Source organism: Paroedura picta, chromosome 5, assembly GCF_049243985.1.
Source record: "Paroedura picta isolate Pp20150507F chromosome 5, Ppicta_v3.0, whole genome shotgun sequence".
Classification (NCBI taxonomy): Eukaryota; Metazoa; Chordata; class Lepidosauria; order Squamata; family Gekkonidae; genus Paroedura; species Paroedura picta.
Genome location: NC_135373.1, coordinates 99,036,541 through 99,047,792, shown reverse-complemented (window position 1 = coordinate 99,047,792; position 11,252 = coordinate 99,036,541). Strand labels below are relative to the sequence as shown.

Genomic DNA, 11,252 nt, shown 5'->3' with positions numbered 1-11,252 from the left:
CCATCAATAGCTGCAATGACTAATTTCCAGAGGATGGATCACTGCTCTGATCCAGCGTCACGGATTTTACGCTTTTAAATGCAAACATTCAAAATCTGTAATAAAACATACGACCGGCTCCGGAGGGTCAGTTAAACGAACGTTTTTTTGCTCGTGTATTTATGTTCAGGTTATTTTCTTTTCGGGGGAGGGGGACCGGAGACCACGGATAGGACTCCCCTTAGGAAAAGGTAACGTTCCCTCTTTCTACCAGTCGAGAAACATCAGGCGTAAAAGAACAGATCTTGGCAGCTACTAACCTGCAATTAACCAGCTCCCTATGGGAGTTGAAGTGGAGCTTCAGGGATAAATCTGATTGGCTGAGGCACAAATCACCAGTTGTCCGACTGGCTGGAAGTGAAATTGCCTGTAACTTGATTGGCCGTCCTCGCAAATGGCAGAATGCATTATCTTTTCCCTTCATGCCTTTTAGAAAGGGGCGGGGGGGGGGGAGAGAGAAGCACAGACTGGATAACAATCACATCTGCTCCTGCAGCCTACCCAGCCGTCTATGAAAGCCAGGGCTGCTGTTCACGGTACTCGGCTGCAGTACTTTGTGAGTGGGAGGGAAGACAGGACGTTACAGAGGAAACCTGAGATATCTTGTCTGAAGGGAGCGCTCTGATTCACGAGCTCACGAAGCCTCGCCCCAGCCCTTAGCGATTACATAAAAAGGGAAGGCAGCCCATTTCTTAAAGGGGCCCCGACAAAACAGTTCGGTCTAAACATAGCGTGTCTCCCCCCACACCTCTCCACTCTCCTTTCCTAATTTTAAATGAAATAGTTTCATACCAAACACAATCTCTAAGAAGTATCTTGGAATATAGGATTAATAGTCAATGGGCTCCGTTTTTGCTTTTGTTTGGGGTTGTTTTTTTCATTGCATTGCATTGCATGAAGGCAAGCAAGGCAACGTTAAAGTAGCCAGCCCTAAAAGTGAAAATGCTGAGAAAAATGCAAAATGGGTAACGAGGGTGGGAGCAAGAGGGTGGGAGTCTGCTTGCTGGTGAAAGAGGCACAGCTGCCCCCCAGGCAAAAGGAACGTGGTTGTTTGTTTGTTTTCCATTATAAGTTTAGCCAGAGCATTTCAAAATGCAATTCCTTTTGATTTCTAAAATTCTATGTTTAGGAAACTGAGGCCTGCTGTAAATCATCATCTCTTTCAAGCCTTTATCTTAGGTTAATGGGATTACTCGGGGAAGGAGAAATACACTCTGTACGCTCTCAGGGTGCTTTCTGGTATTGCTTTACATGGCCGGCATTGAACCAGGTTCTTGGATAAGCATATATGAGTGTTGACAGAAATTGGGCCATTAAGTTCCCATGTTTTGCCACTACAGGATGAATTTACGGCACTGTTTGAAGGGGGGAGGGGCAGAGAGGAGCCTGCAACATGCAACAACTGCCCTGAAGTACAGATCTCATAGGGGATCCCCTTTTCCAGCCTCCTGTCTCTCGGTATTTCTCTCTTTCTTTCTTGTTTCCAAATGAGTTCCAGGCTAAAAGGCTGGTGATGTCATTTTGAAGAATTCCAATCTAAAGGGAAGGGGGATGGGCAGTGTGGTTTTGCATTTTGGCTTTAAGTGTGAACATGTCTACATCCAGCATTCAGAAACCTGTAAGTTATGCTGGGGTGGGCAAAGGCCCACTGCATGGGCTAGCTGGAGCATTGCTTCCTGTCTTCTGTGGCAGAACCCTGGTATTTAAAACAGTATCACGTCTGGCTTAAGTAAAACTCTGATATATCATTCATACATTGCTCATATTTTTACACAGCTGGTTCTGCTATAAAGCTGCCTCAGACCACAGATGCAGAACAGTATTGAAAGACAGTAAATTGGCAAGTTTCTTATTTATTTGAAATATTTATATACCACTTTTTCATTTTGCTCAGGGTTAAAGCAAAATAGTTCATCAAGCATAATGTAGAACTTTTACAACAGCTTCTGAGAAGTAATTGTTAAGCAATAAGTGCCAAAAAAAACATAATAGCTCAATCAAAATTCCTTTTTAAATGGTCTCAGGGCTTTGACTCCGTGGAAGTCTCTTCTTGGCATGCAGAAAGTTCCAGGTTCAATCCCTGGCATTTCCAATAAAAGGACCAGGCAGTCAGTGATTTGGAATACCTTGGCCTGAGACCCTGAAGAACCACTGCCAGTTTGAGTAGATAATACTTATTATTATTATTATTATTATTATTATTATTATTATTATTATTATTATTATTATTATTATATTAAATTTGTTACCCACCACTCCCAAGCAGGCTCTTGGTGGGTTACAGGTATCCAGTTAAAACTCCCATTAAAAACCCATTAAAATGGACAAGAAATACTGATACAGAAACTGGACTGAAGGGTCTGATCGAGTAGAAGGATGTGCTCATGCACTACACACTTTTTCCTAGATGCAACAAAGGTATCATAGCCCTCACTTCCTTGGGCACTTCCCTAGGAGTGGAATTGCCACAGGAAAAACACAATTCTTGTTTGAGCTGATATAGTTTTAGCCTCCCTTATAGTAGAGAGCGATCCCAGCTATTAAGAGTGGACTGTCTTATCAGGAGAGATGGTCCAAAGAGTATATGGGTTCTGTGATATTTAGAGCTTTAAAAGTTAAAACCAGGATCTTCAACTGAACCCAGAAGCACTCCAGCAGCCATTATGGATATTAAAAAAATATCAGGATTATGATTAGTCTTACTGAACCCAGTCAGGAGCTGAGCTGCTACACTGGATACAGTTGCCCTGGCCATACTGATCGTCTAGATTGGAGTACTGTACTGTGTTCTATGTAGGGCTTCTCTTGAAGATAAACTTTGACACTTAGTTTTCTTCAAGAGGAGCCCCACATAGAACACAGGACAATAATCCAATCCAGAGGTTTTTTGTAGTATTAGATCAGTATCACTGTGCAATTTCTGAGTCAGTTGTAGCAGGAATAAATCAATTCTAGCAACAGTACTTACCTGCTTCTCCATCTCCAAAGCCAGCTCCAGAAATATCCCTAAGCTCTTGATGGAGTCTGCCAAGACCCAAACCTTATCCCTCTCAGGGCATTGATATTTCTTTCTTTATCTGGAGTAACTTGTTCTTCCTTAACCATTTCATTCAGTTTGCAGACCACATAGAGTCATAGAATCAGAGAATCAGAGAATCATAGAGTTGGAAGGGGCCATACAGGCCATCTAGTCCAACCCCCTGCTCAACACAGGATCAGCCCTAACCATCCTAATGCATCCAAGAAAAGTGTATATCCAGCCTTTGCTTGAAGACTGCCAGTGAGGGAAAGTTCACCACCTCCCTAGGCAGCCTATTCCACTGCTGAACTACTCTGACTGTGAAAAACACCACTGACAACAACTCTTTGAGTGCGGTTCTCTAACCAATGCCCTATCCACCTGACTATCTGAAAATCCAGATTGCAGTCCTTCAAATTATCCATCAGAACATCATGGGGAACCTTGTCAAAAGCTTTACTAAAATCCAAGTAAATGACATCAACCGAATTTCCACGATCCAGCAAACCTGTTACTTGGTCAAAAAAGGAAACCAGGTTGGTCTGGCAAGACCTGTTGGAGATAAATCCATGCTGACTTCCTTGTTATTCAGATAACTGAATTTTTCCTTCTTAAATAACAATGTGTATCAATCATATATTACCTGTATGTGTGGTGGAATTTTCATCAGGTGCAAAAATAGAATGTTATTGTAGAATAATAAGAAGAGTTGGTTCTTATATGCCGCTTTTCCCTACCCGAAGGAAGCTCAAAGCGGCTTACAGTCGCCTTCCCATTCCTCTCCGCACAACAGACACCCTGTGGGGTGGGTGAGGCTGAGAGAGCCCTGATATCACTGCTCGGTCAGAACAGCTTTATCGGTGCCCTGACGAGCCCAAGGTCACCCAGCTGGTTGCATGTGGGGGAGTGCCGAATTGAACCCAGCATGCCAGATTAGAAGTCCACACTCCTAACCACTACACCAAACTGGCTCTGTAATATTGTAATATTCTTCATAATATTTTAAATTATATTCAATTTTCCATTACATGCTCTACTGCAGTTTACAAAGCAGTTTACAAAGAAATATACGAATATAACATTAAAAGCCAGAGAATTTCAACATTTAAAATGAGCAGCTTAAGACAATTAAAAGACTGTGTATCAAAATATAATCCAAATAAAGGGGGAGGGAATCTTAACTCATATTGAAAGATATCAGTACAATGTGTCTGGCAAGCCTTTCTGGAAAGAGAATTCAATCAGCTGCTCAGTTATATTTGTTATAAAAGTACTGGCACCTGAAGCAGCCTGTCTTCCAGGTTATCAATGCACACTGGAGAAAGTACAATAGAAAAGGAAAGAGGATGTGGAATGGTATAGTAGCCCAATCTCAATCAGATCTTAGAAACTAAGCAGGATCAATACTTGAATGGGAGATCGTCAAAGAAGACTTTGCAGAGGAAGACAATGACAAACCACCTCTGTTTAATCACTTGTCTTGAAAACCCTAGGGCAGGGGTAGTCAACCTGTGGTCCTCCAGATGTTCATGGACTACAATTCCCAAGAGCCCCTGCCAGCATTTGCTGGAGGACATCTAGAGGATCACAGGTTGACTACCCCTGCCCTAGGGGGTCACCACAAGTTTTGATGACACTTTATGCACACACAGAAAAGAGCCTGAAGAGGGTCAGGTAATTTAAGATCTGTTTTTCTGAATGAAATCATACCTTGGCATTGGATGGAACAAATGCTAGTAAACTTAAACACATTGAAATGTGAATGCAGCAGACTAGCTATAGGAAGTCCAGTTATTTCTACTTCATTGGGAAAGGAACAATAAGATGCAAAGGAATATGTTAAATAAAATGGGCAACAAATTCAAACTTGGTGGTAGAGTTACTCAAGATATTATGTGAAGTGCAATGACTCAGCAAGCCCCAAGTGGGAACCACCTCCAAATAAAATGATCAGAAGTTTAGTAAAGTTGAATGGTAATTGGCAGTTCAAGGTCCATTTTGTAAGGGTATTATAGACATACACTTTGGGTGATGTGGCCCTAGTAACAATTTAAATGACAATAAAATACTTTTCGTATTTTCCAAAGTGAGATTACATTAGTTAAGAGATACATTTACTTTATACAGTTCCAAAACTTGGGTAGCTGAATATGCTTGTTTTCTTCTTCCTTGCCGGTATCCTTTTTCTTTTGTGCTGTGTGTATTAAATTATAGGAATCTTTTAAAATTAAATACCATCTTGGATATAATGGCAGAAAGATGGGATATAGATGTATCAAATAAGAAACAAATTACTTTTTCCTATTCTCAGTCCCACATTAAAAATATGAATGAAAGAATATTTGTCAAATAAACTTCATGGCAATACCCAAAGAAGCATTTACAATGCAAGTTATTTTCTTTCTAATTCTTTTTAACTATTTTTGGGGAATCATTGCTCCCCTACTTCATTTTATACTTGTTTTTAGATGGTGGTCATCCTAATCCATGTTTTTCATTGGTAGTATGGAACAAAGAAGGTGTAGTTATCCTGGGTTAATTAACATGGATTACACTACAGCAATGTAATCTCATTTATGTGAGGTTAGGATCCAAAATGGTTCAGAGTATAATGTTTTGTTGGTAGATCGTGGTATGGAACACTATTCGCAGCAAACCTTTTATTAAGCAGGAAAAATAATGTTGCTTTTTTGTTCTTCCTGTCTTCAAACTTCTGTGCATACCAAGAAACTGCTAACTGGAGAGCCAGTCTGGTGCAGTGGTTAGGAGTGTGGACTTCTAATCTGGCATGCCGGGTTCGATTTTGCACCCCCCCCCCCCACATGCAAGCAACTGGGTAACCTTGGGCTCGCCAGGGCACTGATAAAACTGTTCGGACCGAGCAGTGATATCAAGGCTCTCTCAGCCTCACCCACCTCACAGGGTGTCTGTTGTGGGGAGAGGAAAGGGAAGGTGACTGTAAGTCGCTTTGAGCCTCCTTCGGGTAGAGAAAAGCAGCATATAAGAACCAACTCTCTTATTATTATTATATTCTCACAGTACTGTTATACGTTTAGAAGATATACTCTGGACCAGCTTGGAATTGGCCTGGGCCCCATGAGACAAACACTGTAGTCGTTTTCTTAGAGTAGGAAACTTTGCATGTAACATTCAACTATTTAATCAACTCTAAAATTATTTTTTTCAATGTTTTACTGAATTTCTCCAACCAAATATTTATCTTTCTAGAAGATTCATATTAACCACACCTCTGAGAGTTCATTATTTAATAGAAAGCTGTCTTCCATCCCAGGCAAACATTATAAGATGGCTTTTCTTAACTTCTAGGTGGTTACCAGCCACCAAATAATCAGTATTTTAAAAAATCTCTTATGTTACATACTTAACTGAACAGCAAGAATTGAAATATAAAGAATCCAGAATAATGTCTACTTCAAATAGGTGGACCACAAACAGATTGTTAAAGCTGTGCTCAGTTGCCATAGCAACCAGACTTCCAAAGTGATGCAATGAAGAAATTGCATCAAAGAGTATAGCTAAGTCAGAGGCACAAGCAAATCAACATAGTGGGGAGGTATCGTAGTCTCTTTGCTGCAGGAAGCCACACCACATTGCCTGGCTTTGCAGTTTGCAATATAAATTGGTGAATGGGCATAGGTTGGAAGTATATGTTAACCATTTATAGTAATGAGGCACAGGTGTTTGAACAGTTCAGCACATTAAATTGTAGATCTGGATGGAGCAGTCAAGTTGTGTTGTCAAGCACTGAAGATGAACATAATATGAGAGACTGTAATGTTGAAGTTCTCACTCTAATATTTGATTGGGGGTGGGGGAACGTTCCTTCTGCATCAAGTAAACAAAGGTTTTGTGCCTTAGGAGAGCAAATCAGCTTATCGGTTCTGATAACAACTCATTGCAGACATGGATGAAAGAAACAGAAAGGAATATACAGTGCCATCCTAACCAGAGTCATGCCTGTCAAAAGCAATTGAAATCAGTGGTCTTAGAAGGATGTAACTCTGGTTAGGATTGAATTGCCAAATACCTAGTGTGCTTGAAGGATCATATATGGTGACCAGGGGTGGGAATCTCAATGAACAGGATTTATACAGTGTTCCTAGGTTAATCAAATGTGATCAACCATTGCCCTTGCTTTCGTCCTAAGGAGGGTCTGTAGTTAAAGACTGGTCTATTGAATGCATACACACAACTTAAAGGTTCAGAGAAGAACGAACAACGCTACAGTGGTTCTGCTTGGTTCCCCACCTTCATTTTAAAAAAATATTTATTTGATCTGTTTATATCTTGATCTTCCTTTACCCAGCTTGCACGGTTCCTGTTCAGCTCCCATTCAGGTGTAGGTCATCTAAAAGATCAGGTGTTTACAGACTATTAATCAGTTTCCCTGTCCAAAAGTCTATCTTTTTCATTATCTCTTTACCTTCCTTATGCACTTTAATTGACATTCTTGTATCCTGTTCTGAATAGTCGAGTCTCTTTGCCCACTCCAATTAACAGCCACCTCCAAGGTATATTAACCAAACTAGTGTGGTGTAGAGGACTTCGCGTCTAGATGGGACTGAGGACATCTGATCATCACTTGGACATGAAGTTCACTAACTGGTTTGTGGCCTGTCATATGATCCAAGCTTAATCTACTTCAAAGGGGTCTCATTAAATCAAAATGGGAGATATACAAACATGCCTATTGTGAATGCAATCCTGAGTTACACATGAATCATAAAAAGGTCATGCCTACCAGTAATGGCATTTGCCTACTAGTAGTGGTATCTGACAGCAGGTATGTTTAATTACTTCCATCTATCTCAATTTTCTTCCTTGTTAGATTTCAGTCCCTTCCCACCAGAGAGGATAAGAGTTCAGTATACACTGACAAAATCTAAAAAGAGATATGTGATTTTGGCATGAAGCCTTCTTAGACGTCATATCATTTACTTTTTTATCTAGCAGTCATAAGAACATAAAGAACACCATCGGTGGATCAGACCAGTGGTTCATCTAGTCCAACATACTGTCTCAGTCTTTGGCCAACTGGTTACCCTGTAGGCCTTCCTCTAATGTTACCTTCCAGCTCAGGGATTTAAATGTCTACTGCCTCTGAATGTTGAGGTTCCCTTTAGTCAGCATGGCTAGTAGCCATTGATATACCCATTCTCCATAAATCTATCTAATCCCATTTTAATATAATCTCTGTCTGTGGCCACCACTACATCCTCTGGCAGTGAATTCCTTATTTTAATGACTACTGTAATTGACTAAAGAAGTATTTATGTTTATCTGTCCTGAATCAACTGTGCATCTACTTTGTTTAGTATCCACAAGTTCTAGTTTTTGGGGAGACTGAGAAAAAGTTATCTTTACCCCAGGTGTCCCCAACCTGTGGCCTGCGGGCTGCATGATGCCCCTGACCTCTTTCTGTGGGGCCTCCAACCTGCTTGTCTGCTGCTGGATACAACAATATGCACCATGCTTTCCCACTGAAGAATTTTACTACATAAGTCTTACTGATGCATGATGCAGTGAAATTGCATGGAAAGTGTACTGTTTAATAGCTCCTCCCCCAAGGATATTTGAAGTCCATCAAATTTGAGTTCAAATAACATGCTGTTTTATTGCTGATTATTCCTTTTGGGTTTATATTTTAACATTGTTGTTTGATTTTGTTTTAATTGTATTGATTTAAATGGGGGGATGGAAAGATGGGATGAAAAGTGCATACTTTCTATTTCTCCTTCCTTATCATCATCGTCAGCATCAACAGCAACAATCAAATTGACAGAGATGGTCGACGAAAATTACCCATCTCCTTCCCTGCTCATATCTCATGGCACAGAGGAAAAGAAAAATGAGGAACTGGAGTAGGCTTCCATATGGAGCAGCCAGATTTACTAAGAGGTAAGAATGAAGACCAGGGTTGGAAATGGAAAGAAGAAACAGAAGAAAAGAGAGAATGAGGAACAGATGAGAGGTGAGGTGGAGGTGCAGCCACAAAGGAGTGTAGCTAACTCATGAGAGTCACTCTTCAAAAATGTAGAGAAAATCTTGGCAGGTATATGTGAAGATGCAAGGGATGTTTCACTGATTATAAGCAGAGAAAGACTACTTTTATGGGTACTGATAGCAACACATACCCAGTGCCTTTCACAGGCACTGCAAGAAAGGTCAAAGGAAAGCTACCTCCTCCATAATTGGAGGATAAAGTGATTATCATCCTTCGTGTAATGTAATTACAAAAAGTGGATATGGTTAATTAACACAAAGCAGTTGCTAAGCAAATAATATCAGAGTTCAGTAGCACCTTTAAGATCAACAAAGATTTATTAAAGGCGTGAGCTTTTGAGTGCTTGTACTCGAAAGCTCATGCCTTGAATAAATCTTTGTTGGTCTTAAAGGTGCTACTGGACTCTGATTTTATTGTGCCACTGCAGACCAACACGGCTACTCATTTGAATCTAAGCAAATAATACTATCTTGTTTTCAGGGCCCATTCCACAGTTAATGGTAGTGTTCCCCCTTGTAATAAAATAACTGACCACTGCCCCTTTTTCAGCTGTTTTCCTTTTCAGTGTAATACAGGCATTGAAACATGTTCTTTTAGAACATGAAAACATTAGTGATAACATCAAATTGATTTTTTAAAAAATCATTCAGATATATTTAGGGATGCTAAGGGAATCACCTAAAGGCATAATTTTGGGCAGCAAAGTAATTATTTTGTAGAATTAATCGTTGGGCAGCAAAGTAATTATTTCGTGGAATTCATCTTCAGTGATAACTCACCCACTAGGTTTGTCAGGTCCCATCTGGCCTCCAGATCCAGACTGGGAAACTCCTGGAGATTTGGAGTTGGAGCCTGGGGAGCACGAGGACTTTGGTGGGGTACAATACTACAGAGTCCACCCTCCAAAGAATATATTTTTTCTAAGGGAACTGATCTCTGTAGTCTGGGAACGTACTGTAACATCAGGGGATCCCCAGGCCCCATCTGGGGGCTGGCAGCCCTAAGGTCCATGAATTATAGTAAATTTATTCTGAGCAACAGCTTGGCTCTGATAGCTTGCATTTTGTAACACAATATACAGAAGTGATGTTTCCCTGTCTGATATGATGTTTTACATGTGTTATTTATTATTATTATTATTTATTCTTATAGCCCACCCTTCCCTAGTCAGCCCAGCGCAGGTAGCATCAAAGTTAAAAGAATCATTACAAATAAATCACAAGTATAAATTAAAACATTAATTAATTATCAGTTAAATTTAGGCTTTAAAAACATCCTGGAGCAAAACAGCATTTCTGCCTTATGTGTCTGATTAAGTCTAAAACTAGATATTTATGGGAACGACCTGCATGGAATATAAGGGTCTATAGCAAGTCCAAAGTTTTAATTTTTCTTTACAGGGGATGGTGATTTCTTCAGGTTATGCTGCTCCATGCTACAGCCTTTTGTGTCACCTGAAATGTTCCTGTCCACAGACCCTCGGGAAGAGACAAATTGCTGGGGATCTGCAGTGGAATAACAACAATGATAACTTTATTTTTATAGGCTGCCCGGTTGGCTCAGGGTCGGTAGCAAGAGGCATGCACATGTAATAAAGTTACATTGATAATTTAACTTTTCAAATTAAATTATTAATTAAATTATATGATTACTTTATTAAACCATCTCTGCAAATCACTGTGGCTCCTGTCAGACCCCCATCAACTTCCTAAATTAACACATTTGGCATTAGCAGCAATAGCATTTTATTGAGGTAGCGATACAAATCTCATGGTTATTCTTGTTGAAACTGATTTAATAGGCAATACACTGATAAATATAACCCCAGAAACCCTTACCCCCAGCTGGCAGCAGGTAGGCTTCCCCCTGTTCCCAGGAAAAAGGCATGAACTAGTCTTGCACCCCAGGTGCACATCATATCATTCATGCAAGGCTGAATCAAGGCCAGCCTCACTAATAACATCCAAGCTCCCCTCTCCCACAGTTCCATCCTCACAAGAGAAAATTGGCAATTAGACTACGCAAGCAAGCAAGCAATGCAAAGCAATAGAAACAACTATAATCAGTTAACTTTCCCAAACCCGCTCCCCACTGGCAGATGACACTACGCAGAATAACAACACCAAATGATCAAGGTAGGAGGCTTGCAACCCAGCAGATCCTGACACT

At 40.4% G+C, this 11,252-nt stretch overlaps 1 long non-coding RNA gene across 1 annotated transcript; it reads left to right on the top strand.

The window, feature by feature from the left end:
* Positions 1-498: 498 nt before the first annotated feature.
* LOC143839117 (uncharacterized) lies at positions 499-10,723 on the top strand. The gene is made up of 3 exons (XR_013231622.1): positions 499-575; positions 8,835-8,977; positions 10,484-10,723. It is a non-coding gene; the product is annotated as an uncharacterized LOC143839117 (long non-coding RNA).
* Positions 10,724-11,252: the final 529 nt, after the last annotated feature.